Below are 16,878 nucleotides of genomic sequence, written 5' to 3'. Positions count from 1 at the left end.
CTGGTTCTGCTGCCCTACCTGGGCAGGGGAGCTAATTCATAGCCTCCTCCACTGCTGAGGGTAGCTTCTGGCTCTGACTGTACAGGAAATCTTACCTGAACACCTGGGAAACTGCTTGGCCCAGCAGCTCTTGAACAGAAAGCCCAGGCAGTGGCTCTGCCTGTGTGCAGAGACAAGCTGGTAAGCCCATCCGGCCAGAGAGTTTGGTGAACAAGTCTGCCTAATTAGGTCCCCAGACAAGAGTCTTACCAGCTTTGTGGCTTTTCTGTACAACCCCCTTATGCTGCACCCCTACCTCATCAGGAAAGCTAATCCATAATCTGCCCATCGCTGAATACAGCCTCCAACCCTCCTAACCAGGCAACTGAACCAGAGCTCCTGGCATCTCAGTAGCCTATCTTGCAACTTTAATTACAGGGCACTTAAGCAGAGAACCCAGCCAGCAGCCCTATCCATCTGCAGAGCTAGGACACTGGCCCATCAGGTCACAGATCTTGGCACATAGTTCTGTCTAGTCTGATCCCCAAATAAGAGCCTTGCCAGCCTTGGGACCTACATGGAGCCCTGCCTGGGCAGGGAAACTAATTAATATCCCTGCTCACTACAAAATATAGCCTTCAGCCCACACAACCAGGAGACCTAACCAGAGCACATGAGAAGCTGCCTATCCTATCCTATGGGCCTGCTTTCAGTGGCACTTGAATAGAGAACATAGCCTGGCACTTTTCCCATCTGCAGAGTAAAACTGGTAGCCTCATCTGTCCAGGGAATTCAGTGCAGTCTTGCCTGATTTAGGTCCCCAAACAATGAGCTGTATAGGCTTTGGGATTCATTCTGCTGTTCCACCAGGGCAGGGAAGCTATTCATAGCCCCATATACAACTGAGTATATTACCCAATTCTGCCATCTAGGACGCCTGACCAGAGAACTGAGGCAACTATGGAGCCCAAACTACAGGCTCACTTCAGCAAGGAAACAAAGCAACAGTCTAACTGTTCTCAGCCAGAAGCACCCACTTCCTGACTTTGGAGCATGATCAGTGGCCTTGCCCCAAAATAGAGCCTGATAAAAAGCCCTACTGGCCCAAGGATGTTGCCAACTGACACATCCAGACCTCCAAGCAAGCAGACTGGTAAAGAACTCTCTCCCCCAAAGTAACTAATGAAGTCTAGAAAAGGAAACTGCTTACTAAAATGTTCAGATACCAACATAAGGAATCTAGGATCACAAAAAATCAGGTAAAATATTACACCACCAAAGAAATCTAATAAATCTCCAATAACTGTCCCTAAAGGAATACAGATCTATAAACTGACAACAAAGAATTCAGAATAATTCTCTGAAAAAAAGTTTAGTGAAGGGCTTCCCTGGTGGTGCAGTGGTTAAGAATCTGCCTGCCAATGCAGGGGACACGGGTTCGAGCCCTGGTCTGGGAAGATCCCACGTGCCACAGAGCAACTAAGCCCGTGCGCCACAACTACTGAGCCTGTGCTCTAGAGCCTGTGAGCCACAACTACTGAGCCCACGTGCCACAACTACTGAAGCCTGCATGCCGAGAGCCCGAGCTCCGCCACAAAAGAAGCCACCACAATGAAGCCTGTGCACCGCAACGAAGAGTAGCCCCTACTCGCTGCAACTAGAGAAAGCCCGCGCACAGCAATGAAGACCCAACACAGCCAAAAATAAACAAAAATAAAATAAATTAATTAAAAAAAAAGTTTAGTGAACTACAAGAACACACCAACATAATTATATAAAATTAGGAAAACAATGCAGGAACAAAGCAAGAAGTTCAACAAAAAGAGAATCATTAAAAAAAATCTTACAGTTGAAAAACACAAGACCTGAACTGAAGATTTCAGTAGAGAGCTTCAAGAGCAGACTATGCCACACAGCAGAAAGAATAGGTGACCTAGAAGACATTTGAAACTATTCATGCAGAGGAACAAAAAGATAAAAGAATGAAAAAAGTGATGAAAGCCACTGGAACTTACTGGACACAATCAAAAAAAACAAGATCTACATTTTGGGAATTCCAGAAGGAGAAGAGAAAGAGAAAGGGACAGAAAGTATATTTAAAACAATAATGGCTAAAAACTTCTCAAAACTGGGGAAAGAAATGGGCGTCCAGATCCATGAGGCCCAAAGTATCCCAAAAAGTCTGAACCTAAATAGGGCTACACCAGGACACATTATAACTGAAATGTCAAATGTCAAAGATCTTGAAAGCAGCAAGAGAAAAGACATAAATTACATACAAGAGATCTCCCATAAGACTATGAGCAGATTTTTCAACAGATACTTTTCAGGTCAGGAAAGAATGGATTGATATATTCAAAATATTAAAGAAAAAAATGTCACTCAAGAAGTCTATACCTGGCAGAGCTGTCCTTTATAAATGAAAATAAAAAACACTTTCTGTAGAAAACAAAAGCTAAGTGAGTTCATCAGCACCAGACTTACCTTACCAGAAATGCTACTGGGAGTTCACTGCATAGAAGTAAAAGAATGCTAATTAACATCATAAAAACAGAACATAGTGTAAAACTTACTGGTAGTGATAAATACATAGTCAAAGTTACATTCTGTAATATGGTAATGGTAGTGCATAATACACTTAGTACTCTTAAAAGTTAAAAAAATGGGGCTTCCCTGGTGGCGCAGTGGTTGAGAGTCTGCCTGCCAATGCAGGGGACACGGGTTCGAGCTCTGGTCTGGGAAGATCCCACATGCCACGGAGCAACTAAGCCCGTGAGCCACAACTACTTAGCCTGCGCATCTGGAGCTTGTGCTCCAAAACGGGAGAGGCCGCGACAGTGAGAGGCCCGCACACCGCAATGAAGAGTGGCCCCCACTTGCCGCAACTGGAGAAAGCCCTCGCACAGAAACGAAGACCCAACACAGCCAAAAAATAAATAAATAAATTTATTTAAAAAAAAATTTAAAAAATGTATAAAAATAACCATAACTAAAATAATATTATTGGATAAATAAAATGAAAAAAATATATAAACTGTAACATCAATAGCCAAAAATGTGAAGGGAGAAGTAAAAGTTTAAAGTTTAGAAATGCTATTGAAGTTATCAGTTAAAACAGGGTGTTAACATTTTAAGATATTTTATGTAAGCCTCATGGTAACTACAAGGGGAAAGCCTGTAATAATAACACAAAAGAGCAAGAACATCAAAGCACATAGCTATCAGAAGACATCAAAACACACAGAAAAAAGACAGCAGGATAAGAAGACAATGAATCTACAAAACAACCAGAAAAATTAACTAAATGGCAATAGTAAGTCCTTACATAATTACTTTAAATGTAAGTGGATTAAATTCTACAATCAAAAGACATGGAATATCTGAATGGATTTTTTTAAAAACAAGAAATGTCAATATGCTGCTTACAAGAGACTCAGTTTAGCCTCAATAACAGACACAGACTGAGAGTGAAAGGATGGAAAAATATATTTCAAGCAAATGGTAACGAACAAAAGAAAGAAAGAAGGAATGAAAGAGAGAGGGGGAGGGAGGGAGGAAGGAAGGAAGAAAGAAAGAAAACCAGAGGTGTCTATACTTAGATAACATAGACTTGAAACTAAAAATGGCTTAAAAAGGAAAGAAATTTATAAAATTTTAAAGGAGTCACCCCATCAAGAATATAAAACAATTCTATACATTTATGCACCCAACTATATAAAGCAAAAACTAACAGAGCTAAAAGGAGAAATGAACAGCAATACAATAATTGTTGGGGACTTTAGCAACCCACTCTCAACAATGAATATATCATCCAGACAGAGAATCACTAAGGAAATAGTAGGTTGAACAACACTGTAGATTAAATGAACCTAACAGACATAGAGAGAACATTCTGACAATACCAGAATACACGTTTCTCAAGCATAGATGAAAGATTTTCCAGGATACCATTTGTTAGGCCACAAAACAAATCTTACTAAATTCAAGAATACTGAAATCATACCAAGTAAGTTCTCTGATCACAATGGTATAAAACTAGAAAAAGTAAAAAGAGAAAATCTGGAAAATTCACAAATATATGGAAATCAAACAACACTGCTGAACAGCCAATGGATCAAAGAAGAAACTAAAAGGTAAATTAAAAAGTATTTTGACCTAGAGATTATCATATTAAGTGAAGTAAGTCAGAGAAAGACAAACATCATACGATATCACTTACGTGTGGAATCTAAAAAAATGATACAAATGAACTTATTCACAAAACAGAAATAGACTCACAGACATATAAAACAAACTTATGGTTACCAAAGGGGATAGCCAGGTCGAGGCAGGGGGGAGGATAAATTAGGAGTTTGGGATTAACATATACACACTACTCTATATACAGTAGATAAACAACAAGGACCTACTGTATAGCACAGGGAGCTATATTCAATATCTTGTAATAACCTACAATGGAAAAGAATCTGAAAAAGAAATAGATATATGTATAACTAAATTATTTTGCTGTACACCTAAACTAACACAACATTGTAACTTAACTATATTTCAGTACAAAAATGGTTCAAAAAATTTAAAAAATACACAGCAGTCCCCCCCAAAAAAGTATTTTGAGACAAATGAAAACTGAAACACAGTATATGAAAACTTAAAGGATGCAGCAAGAGCAGTTCTAAGAGGGAAGTTCATACCAATAAACACGTACACTAAGAATCAAGAAAGATCTCAAATAAACAACCTAACCTACATCTCAAGGAATCAGAGCAAAAAGAACAAACTTACAACAAAGTTAATAGAAGGAAGAAAGTAATAAAGATTTGAGGAGAAATAAATAAAATAGAGAACAAGAAAACAATAGGAAAATTAACAAAACTAAGAGTTGGTTCTTTGAAAAGACAAACAAATTTGACAAATCTTTAGCTAGACTAACCAAAGAGTAAAAAAAGAGGACCCAAACCAACAAAAGTATAAACAAAAGAGGAGACATTATAACAGATACCAAAGAAATACAAAGAATCATGAGGCTACTGTATATAACTATATACCAACAAACTGGACAACCTAGAATAAATGGAAAAATTCTTAGAAACATACAACCTGCCAAGACTGAACCAGGAAGAAATAGAAAATCTGACATGACCAAATATTGGTAAGGAGATTGAGTTAGTAATCAGAACTCTCCAAACAAAGAAAAGTCCAGCGGCAGCTTGCTTCACTGGTGAATTCTACCAAAGACTTAAAGAATTAACACTAATTCTTCTCAAACTCTTCCAAAAAATCAAACAGGAGGGAATATGCCCAAATTTACTTTATAATGCCAGCATTACCCTGATACCAAAGTCAGATAAGGACACTACAAAAAAGGAAAAAAAATACTACAGGTCAATATCACTGATGAATATAGATGAAAAAAATTCTCAATAAAATATTAGCAAACCAAATTCAGCACATTAAAAGGATCATTATGTTCAAGTGGGATTTATCATGGGATGCAAGAATGGCTCAACATATGAAAATCAATCAATGTGATACATAACATTAATAGAATGAAGGAAAAAGAATCATATAATCAGCTCAGTAGATAAAGAAAAAGCATTTTACAAAATTCAACATTTGTTCATAATAAAAAGTCTTAACAAATTAGCCATAGAAGGAACATACCTCAATATAATAAAGTGTGTATATGACAAGTCCACAGCTAATATCAAAAGGTTGAAACCTTTCCTCCAAGATCAGAAACAAGAGAAGGGTGCCCACTCTCACCACTCCTATTCAACATAGTACTGGAAGTCCTGGCCAGAGCAATCTGCAAGCAAAAGAAATACAAGCCATCAGAATTGGAAAGGAAGAAGTAAAATTGTCACTAATTTCAGATGACAAGATAATACATTAGAAAATCCTAAAGACCCCACCTCAAAACTGTTAGATCTAATAACTGAATTCAGTAAAATTGCCGGATACAAAGTTAATATGCAAGAATCAGTAGTGTCCATACACCAATAAATATCTGAAAAAGAAATAAAGAAAATGGTCCCATTTGCAATAGCGTCAAAACCAATAAACTTAGGAATAAGTTTAACCAAGGAGGTGAAAGGTTTCTACACTAAAAACTATAAGACATTGATGAAAGAAATGGAAGAAGACAAATAAATGGAAAGGTATCTTATGTTCATAGGTTAAAAGAATATTGTTAAAATGTCCATACTTCCAAAGTCATATATAGATTCAATGCAATCCCTATCAAGACTCCAATGTTTCTTTGTTGTTTTTTTTTTTTTACAGAAGTAGCATAAAAAATCCTAAAATTTATGTGGAAATGCAAAAGACCTTGAATAGTCAAAGCAATCCTCAGAATGAAGAAGAAAGTGGGAGGTATCACACTTCCTGATTCAAGCTACATTATAAAGCTGTAGTAAGCAAAATGGTGTGGTACTTGCATGAAAACAGACATAGTCCAATGGAACAAAACTGAGAGCTCAGGATAAACCCATGCATACACAGTCAACTAGTATTTGACAAGGGAATCATTAATACTCATTGAGGAAGGCCAGTCTCTTCAATAAATAGTGCTGGGAAAATCTCACATGTAAAAGAAGGAAACCAGATCCCTATTTTAACCACTCATGAAAACTAACTCAACGTGGTTTAAAGACTTAAATTCTAAATCCTGAAATGATAAAACTCCTAGAAGAAAACATAGGAATAAAGCTCCTTGACATGGGTCTTGGTAATAATTTTTTTGGATATGAGACCTGAGGCACAAGCAACAAAATTAAAAATAAACAAGTGGGACTACATCAAACTAAAAAATTTCTGCACAGCAAATAAACCATCAACAAAGTAAAAAGACAACCTATGGGGAATGGGAAAAAATATCTGCAAACCATATATCTGATAAGGGGTTAGTATCCAAAATATATAAAGAACTCATACAACTCAATGGCAAAACCCCAAATAATCTGATTAAAATTTTGACAAAGGACCTGAATAGACATTTTTCCAAAGAAGTCATACAGATGGCCAACAGGTACATGACAAGATGCTCAACATCACTAATCATTAGGAAAATGCAGATCAAAACCACAATGAGATATCACCTCATGCCTGTTAGAATGGCTTTCATCAAAGAGACAAGAGATAATAAACACTGGTGAGAATGTGGAGAAAAGGGAACTCTTGTACACTGTTGGTAGGAATGTAAATCGGTGCAGTCACTATGGAAAACAGTATGAAGGCTCCTCAAAAAATTAAAAATAGAACTACCATATGATACAGCAATTCCACTTTTGGGTGCATATGCAAAGAACATGAAATAACTAGGTCAAAGTGATATCTGCACCCCCATGTTCACTGAAGCAGTATTTACAATAGCCAAGACAAGGAAACAACCTCTACATGTTCATCAACAGATGAATGAATAAAGAAAATATGACCTGACCAGATATTGCTAACACACACACTGAAAAACTGTTCAGTCATTAAAAAAAAAAAAAGAAAGGAGTCCTGCCATTTGTGACACCATGGATGGACCTTGAAGGCATTATGCTAAGTGAAGTAAGTCAGAAAAAGATAGACAAAAACTACATGATTTCACTTACAGGTGGGACCAAAACAAACAAACTTATTGAAAAACAGATCAGATTTGTGGTTACCAGAGGTTGGGGGTGGGAGGTGAGGGAATTGGGTGAATGTGGTCAAAAGGTACAGACTTCAAATAAATACTGGGGGTATAATGTACAGTATGATGACTATAGCTAACACTGCTGTATGGCCTATTTAAAAGTTGCTGAGAGTAGATCCTAAAGTTTTCAACACAAGGAAAAAAACTTTTTTTTTAGATTATATGAGATAATAGATGTTAAGTAAACTTATTGTGGTAATCATATCAGTATATGTAAATTAAGTCATTATGCTGCAAACCTTAAACATATACAATGCTGTATGTCAATTATATCTCAATAAAACTGAAAGAAAAAATAAAATTTAAGCACTTACTGTCAAGAAATTAACACACATGCAGTTAAATTTAATTATACAGGTTATAGAATCTATGTAAAAGATTTTTTAAGTAAAAGGCAGTGTGGTCCATTTTAGAAACAAGTTTAGAGTTACCTTAAACTTTATCTTCTCTCTACTTATGAGTATATTGTAATGGTGTAAAACCATTTGGAATTAACGTCTAAATTGGGGAGGTTCATGTATGTGGTAGAAATGTGAACCAATACCTACTGTGCATCAAAGATCATCTAGGCAGTGAAGATTAAATGGTATCTCAGTTTAGTTAAGAACTCTAAACTCTTGGGTGGCAACAAACTTCACTGGGGGAATTCCTTAGCTCTCCAGCATACTGAGCCTTACCTAAGAGAATTCTGTTCTACTGGGTTATTTATTGGGAAGATGAAAAACATCTGGTGCATGACCAACAATTCCATCAAATGCTCTGGGTATAGAATTCCAGTTACAAGTGGCAAAGAGATGGGCCTGTATCAGAGATTAGTAAACCTAGAAAACAAGATAGAAGGAGTGGATTTAAAAAAAAAAAAAAAAAGATTGGTGATGTGGAATAGGCAGTGACTGAATTGGTAGTCCCTAGTGGCTTGTTAGGGTACTCCTAGGCTGTAAAGACAAGTTCATTTAAAACCAAGATCATTGGGCTTCCCTGGTGGCGCAGTGGTTGAGAATCTGCCTGCTAATGCAGGGCACACGGGTTCGAGCCCTGGTCTGGGAAGATCCCACATGCCGCGGAGCAACTAGGCCCGTGAGCCACAACAACTGAGCCTGCGCGTCTGGAGCCTGTGCTCCACAACAAGAGAGGCCGTGACAGTGAGAGGCCCACGCACCGCGATGAAGAGTGGCTCCCGCTTGCCGCAACTAGAGAAAGCCCTCTCACATAAACAAAGACCCAACACAGCCAAAAATAAATAAATTAATTTTAAAAAAAAAGCAAGTTCATCTTCCAACTGACAATTTCTCTTTATTCCTCACAAAGTTTTTGTCGAGAATCTTATTTATTGCCCAGCACTAAATTTTGGCTTGAACTTGTAACATGAAACTGAGTTGCCAAAAATAAAGATTGGCAGAGTAGCCAGGAAGTCAGAAGTAAGAAAAAGAGCAACAGAATAGTCACAGATTGAACAAGACCTGGGTTAAGTTTATTGCCCCACAGGTAATTATTCAGGGAGGCAGGATAGTTACAGGCATTATGAATGGGATGGAGACCATCTAATTTGATTGGCATTGAAAAGTGATCCTGAGACAGGGACTAGGCTGCAGGTCATTGTTTTGGAAAATGATTCCAAGATCTGAAGGGGAGGAGCAGGGAATATAGGACAAGGATGGAGATAATGAAGAGAGAGACAAGGAAGGGTAGCTATGCGGGCAACCAGAGCTCAATCTCCCTGGGAACCTTCAGTGTTAAAGGAACTAGGACCCACTGACCAATCCTGTTTTGAAGGCCAAAAAGCTTCAAGTGTCAGATAAGCTCATCCCAATTAACCATGGTGTAATGAATGTCATATCAGCCGTAAGTTATTTCACCATGGTTAAAAGTTGCTCAGTGCTTCCTGTAACAGCCATTTAAGATAAAGTACATCTTGTTTTCTTCTTCCTGAGAAGAGATGGAGTAGGTCTGTATTTACTTATCTATTTCTATTTTCGAATTGCTACCTTAACTTTCTGTTTGCATTCAGGAATAACAAGATTCCTCTTGTATGAAACATCATTGGAAAAGAAATAAACCCATATTTTGGCTTAATCTCTATACACATATGATGCAATGTTTTGCAAAATTGTCCTGTAACCTGTTTAGATTAGAAAAGTACATTTTCAGTTGTGTTCAGTCATTTATCACAGCAAAACCTGGACTTTCAGGTGGCAACATTAAACATCTATTACTCAGAATCTAAAGGCAGCTAAGCAACCTCCCTAAAATAAACATAGTTCTCTCAGGGAACTCTCATGATTCTTCCCCAGGTCCACTATATTCTTTGCCAAGGTCTAATAGTTTTCCTCTGAAAGCTTAACTATTTCCTCTAATGTCTACTTAATGGGTAGAAACTTTTAGAAAATGAAGTACCATGTAACAGTGTATGGGCCACCACCAGACTACTGTTGCCTACCCCAGTCCCTATATTCTTGGTAATCTTTCCCTTGTCTAAGCCTAAGCATGACCCTCACTGCCTATTCACCTATTGTCCTCACATGGGGCTGTACTCAGGAGTTCATGGCCATCTATCCTCAGTTACTCATGCTGTCTGAGAAGACTCTTTACTAATTCCATTTCCGAAAGCACCTTCACGATTGACCCTCTGGAGAATGGGAGATTGAGCCATTTATGCAGTGACTCATCACCCACTGGTGAGAGTTATCCTTTATGGATTTAACTCCTATTTTCTCCTGGGCTGATACTGTGGGCTGAGTGACATTCCAGAGCTCCAAGAAAGGAAAAGCTTAGAGATGTGGCAGGCACTTGAACCAGGAAACCATAGTCAAGCATGAGAATTTCTCATCACAGTTACAAGTGCTATTATTGACAGGCAAAGGGGGTATTTCCCAGAGTTCCAAAAGAATTTGCTACAAAAATAAACAAATAAATCATCTACTTTGTGCCCTCTTTTACTACTCAAGCTAAAATGATATTGAGAATCAGTTGTTGAGATACCATGTCCAGAGTTTTGCAGATTTCTCTGATTACACAGCCTCTTAGAACAAAGATAGAATGAATCCTCAGCCACCTGGATCAGCTCCTCTTTGTTGCAGCTACTTGTGGACACATGGGCCTTTCTTTAGCTCACCCAATCCACTTACCTCAGGCATCTACACTAGTGGGCCACTTGTCCCCACAAGCTGTGCTGGAACAGAGTACAAAGGGCTACATAAAGATTGACTTCCAGGATGATAGAGTAAGGACCTTAGTGAACTCTCCCACAAAAACCATGAAAATTACTGGCAAAACAACTAAAACCAACCATTTCAGAACTCTGGAAATTAATCAGAATTGGAGATTGAACTGCAAATTACCTATCCCAGAGAAACTAATGATCCTTGGTAAAATGGTGGGACTTTAAATTTTTTAATCTTTAAAATTTTTTTAAATTTGGGGTTATTTGCATTCCCCACTTTAACAACTTCAGTGGTGCAGTAGCTGTAAAAGCCAATGGCCTCAAAGTTAATGGAGACAACTACTCTCTTTTGCAGCTGCTTTAAATACATCATCCCCAGAGCACAGGTAATATTTTGTCCCAACTTGAAGCTCACTGGGAAATTGCTATGCCCAGGGTATTGTGTCTATTTGATTTCATCTCAGGGTGGAAAAATCCTCTAACCCTACGGCATTACCAAAAACAATATAATCAGCTGGCAATATCACACCTGCTTAAGACTGTGATTTTAGTTGCAGAAAATAACAGCCTAGCCAAGAATTCAAGAGGAAATTCTGGAAAACTAGATAGCCATAGGAGACATAGTAAAGCTCAGATATGTTCCTCAGGATTTGAATGGTGTATGGTGCATGGTAAAAGAGAAGTTACTTCTGGCGGATCTTGAGACCCTATGCAAGGAGAAAATAAAAGACTAAAGGTTGAAGACATACCTTATCACATAAATCCCCTTGTTAAATGGTTGAAAAGGTATAGGTAAGGCATTTAAGAAAATCTTCTTACCAGTTGTTGGATGATGGCTAAATTATACTGACTCAGGGGTGATCATTAGGAAACCAGATTTAAAATAAAACAAGAACTAAGTTCTGGTTCAAGATGGCAATATAGCAAGATTCTGAACTCACTTCCTCCCATGGGTACACTGAATCTCCAGTTGCATATGGAACAATTCCTTCTGATAGAAAACCAAAAACTAGCTGAGTGACTCCTACACATCAAGAAACAATTCACATTGAAACAGGTAAGGGAGGCCAAGAAACAATCTCACCATAAACCCCACATCCAGTGCAGTGACCAATAATTGAAAGTCAAAACTACTTCTTTTAATTATTTTTTTTTACCGGAAGTCACAACTTCTATCTTCTCCCTGAGGACTGAAGGTGTGAACCACACATCGGGCATCCAAATTTTAAGACCTGCACCTGAAAGATGGGCTCCAAACAATATAGTTTGAAAGCCAATGAGGCTTGTGTTCACAAGCCCCACAAAGCTACAGTGAACTGAGAAACAGTTCTTAAAGGGCTCATAATGACTCGTGGTGGCTAACCTCCCCAGCGTATAGCACAGAGGCAGCAGACTGAAATGTGTCCAGTCTTTCCATGAAAGAGGCCTATTTGCTTCTCTTAAAAGCGTCAGTCTAAGGGGCAGACTTCTATTTAAACACACATCCAGAGGTCAATGGAAATACCCTGCAAAGACCATGGAGGCCAGTGGATGCCATCTTTGTGATATCTCTCTGCCTCACTCCAGGTCACTGGTATCTGCCAGAAAGAAGCTTGAATATATGTTTGATGTTGCAGTTTTTGTGGCTGCCACCCAGGGGATGCCCTTTGATTGACTGATTCTGATGGACAGTGGGGCTTGTGTTCACAGGTTCAACAGGATGGTAGCAAACAAAGAAACAGTACTTGATGGCTTATCCCCTTAGGGATAAGTGCAGAAAAAGCAGAGATAAACATCTATCTCCCAGTCATCCCCTTAAGGAGGTATATTTGCATACCTCAAGCTGCTGCCTGAGGGTCTGACTTCCAATCAGCCTACATCTAGATGCAGACTGAGATCCTCCATTTTAGGCACTAACAAGTTGTGAAACACTGCAACATCAACATCACACTAAGAACAAAGAAAGCTTCTTGGACAATCAAAAAACTCTGTGAGATCTAGGGCAAGGTTAAACAATAAAGTTTATCTCCTACAGAAGACAAGTCCTTCAAGACTGGGAGAGGTGGCTGTTTTGTCTAATGCAGAGAAAAAAAGTGATTCATGGAAAATGAAAAAACAGAGGAATATGTTCCAAACTAAGGAACAAGATTAAACCCCAGAAAAAGATCATCATGAAACACAGATAAGTGATTTACCTGATAGAGAGTTCAAAATTACAGTCATAATGATGCTCTCACCAAGGGCAGGAGAACAATGCATGAACAAAGTGAGAATTTCAACAAAAAGAAAATATAAGAAAGTACCAAGTAGAAATCATAGAGCTGAAAAATACAATAATTGATCAGAAAAATACAATAAAGGGGTTCAGAAGAAGACTAGATGAAGCAGAAGAAAGGATAGCAAAGTTGAAATGCATGGAATGCATGTATCAGAGGAGCAAAAAGAAAAAAGAATGAAAAGGAGTAAAGAAAGCTTAAGGGAATTAGGACAACACCAAGATGACCAATACTTGGCACAAAAACAGACATATGGATCAACGGAAAAGAGACAGCCCAGAAATAAATCCACATACTTACAGTCAATTAATCTTCGACACAGGAGGCAAGAATATACAATGCAGAAAAGACAGTTTCTTCAGCAAGTGGTGTTGGGAATATTGGACAGCCGCATGTAAATCAATGAAGTTAGAACAAACCCTCACACCATGCACAAAAATAAACTCAAAATAGCTTAAAGAATTAAATATAAGATATGACACCATAAAACTCCCAGAAGAAAACATCGGCAAAGTATTCTCTGACATAAATCATACTAATGTTTTCTTAGGTCAGCCTCTGAAGGAAATAGAAATAAAAGCAGAAATAAGCAAATGGGACCTAATCAAACTTACAAGGTTTGGTACAGCAATGGAAACCATAAACAAAACAAAAAGACAACCTACAGAATGGGAGAAAATACTTGCAAATTATGTGACTGAAAAGGGCTTAATTTCCAAAATATACAAACAGCTCATACAACTCAATTACAAAAACAAACCCAATTGAAAAATGGGCAGAAGCCCTAAATAGACATTTCTCCAAAGAAGACATACAGATGGCCAAACAAGCACATGAAAAGATGCTTAATATCACTAATTATTAGAGAAATGCAAATCAAAACTACAATGAGGTACAACCTCACACTGGTTAGAATGGCCATCATTAAAAAGTCTACAAATAACAAATGCTGGAGAGGGTGTGGAGGAAAGGGAACACTTCTACACTGTTGGTAGGAATGTAAATTGGTGCAGCCACTCTAGAAAACAGTATGGAGTTTCTTCAAAAAACTAAAAATAGAGTTGCCATATGATCTGGCAATCCCACTCCTGGGCATATATAGAGACAAAACTATAATTCAAAAAGATATATGCATCCCTATGTTCATAACAACACTATTCACAATAGCCAAGACATGAAAACAACTTAAATGTCCATCAGCAGATGAATGAATAAAGAAGATGTGGTACATATATACAACGGAATATTTCTCAAACAATGCTGTTTGCAGCAATATGGATGGAACTAGAGATTATCATACTAAGTGAAGTAAGTCAGAAAGAGAAAAACAGATACCATATGATATCACTTATATGTGGAATTTAAACTATGACACAAATGAACTTATCTATAAAACAGACTCACAGACAGAACAGACTTGTGGTTGTTAAGGTGGGAGGGTGAGGGAGGGATGGATTGGGAGTTTGGGATTAGCAGATGCAAACTATTATATATAGAATGGATAAACAACAAGGTCTTATTGAATAGCACAGGGAACTATATTCAATATCCTGTGATAAACCATAATGGAAAAGAATATGAAAAAGAATGTGTATATATGTATAACTGAATCACTTTGCTGTACAGCAGAAATTAACACAACATTGTAAAGTAACTATACTTGAATAAAGTAAATTTTAAAAAAGATGACCAATACTTTATTATAGCGATCCCAGAAGAACAGAGAGAAAAAAGGGGGCAATAAACTTATTTAAAGAAATAATGGCTAAAAAATTCCTTAACCTGGGGAAGGACACAGACATCCAGAGCCAGGGAGCTCAGATTGTTTAAAACAAGTTTAATCCAAAGACACGCATACCAAGACACATCATAATTAACAATTAAACTGTCAAAAGATAAAGACAAGGAGAGAATCATAAAAGCAACAAGAAAGAGAAAAACAACTTGTTATGTACAAGGGAACCTGCATAAGACTATTAACAATTTTTTCAGCAGAAATTTTGTAGCCAGAAGGGAGAAGCACAATATATTAAACGCTAAAAGGAAAAAATCCCTGCCAATGTAGAACACTTTATCCATCAAAGTTGCCCTCCAGAATTGAAGGAGAGAGTGTTTTCCAGACAAGAAAAAGCTGAAGAAGTCCATCACCAATAGACCAGCCTTAAAATAAATGTTAAAGGGACTTCCTTCAGCTGAAACCAAAGGGTTCTAATTAGCAAAAGGAAAACATATGAAAGTAAATTTCACTGTCAAAGGTAAATATATATTAAAATGAAGAATAATTTAATTTTGTACTGATTGTAGGTTAATCACTTATAAATCTAGTATGAAGGCTAAAGACAAAAGTAGTAAAAATAAAGATAACTATAATAACTTGTCAATGGATACATGAGATAAAATAGTGATATCAAAAATATAAAATGTGGGGAGGGGGAGTAAATATGTAGAGCTTTAGAATTATTCAAATTAACTTGTTATCAACTTTAATACACTGTTATAAATACAAGTAACTTCATGTAAGCTTCATGGTAACCCCAAAGCAAAAACCTATAGTAGACACAAAAAAAGATAAAAAGAAAGGAATCTAAGCATAAAACTACAGAGAATCATCAAATCACAAAGGAAAGGAGCAAGAGAAGAGGAGGAAAGGAAGTACAAAACAGCAATAAGTTCATACCTAGCAATAATCACTTTAAATGTATGAAATTCTCTAATCAAAAGACAGAGTGGCTAAATGTATTTAAACAACAAAAAATAAGATAAAAATAAAGGAAGAGGAGGAAAAACTTAGAAACTTATTTTCTGAGGCCAGCATTACCCTTATATCAAAACCAGATAAATACATTACAAGAAAAGAAAATTATAGGCCAATATCTCTGATGAACAGAGATGCAAAAATCCTAAACAAAATATTAGCGAAATAATTCAACAGTACATTAAAAAGATTATACATTATGATCAAGTGGAATTTTTCCCAGGCATGCAAGGATGGTTCAACATCTGCAAAGCAATAAATGCAGTATACTGCATTAACAAAATAAAGGATTAACATCATTTGAAACATCTTAAGAGATGCACAAAAAAGCATTTGACAAAACGCAAATTAATTTATGATAAAAACACTCCACAACATGGGTATAAAGGGAAACTACCTCAACATGATAAAAGCCATATACAACAAGCCCAGAGCTAACATCATACTCAAAATTGAAAAAGTGAAAGATTTTCCTCTGAGATCAGGAACAAGACAAGAATGCCCACTCACTTCACTTATACTCAACATGGTACTAAAAGTTCTAGCCAGAGGAATTAGGCAAGTAAAAGAAATAAAAGGCATCCAAGTCAGAAAGTCTTTATTTGCAGATGACCTGATATTATATATAGAAAACCGTAAAGACTCCACTAAAAAGCAGTTAGAACTTATCAAGAAATTTAGCAATGTTGGAAGATGAAAAATTAGTATTAAAAAATCAGTTGTGTTTTGGTACACTAATACCAAACCGTCACAAAGAGGTACTAAGAAAACAATACCATTTACAGTTGCTTCAAAAAGAATAAAATATCTAGGAATAAATTTAACCAACGAGGTGAAAGATATTTACACTGAAAACTATAAGACACTGATGAAAGAAATTGAAGACACAAATAAATGGTAAGATATTCTGTGATCATGAATTGGAAGAATTAATACTGTTAAAATGCCCATATTTTCCAAAGCCATGTACAGATTCAATGTAATCCCTATCAAAATTCCAATGGTAATTTTCAAAGAAATAAAAAAAAATTCTAAAATTGTATGGTAC

The sequence above is a fragment of the Balaenoptera physalus genome, assembly GCF_965194825.1.
Source record: "Balaenoptera physalus genome assembly, chromosome: 2".
Classification (NCBI taxonomy): Eukaryota; Metazoa; Chordata; class Mammalia; order Artiodactyla; family Balaenopteridae; genus Balaenoptera; species Balaenoptera physalus.
The sequence above is the reverse complement of the archived record's forward strand: the minus strand, read 5'-3'. Positions refer to the sequence as shown.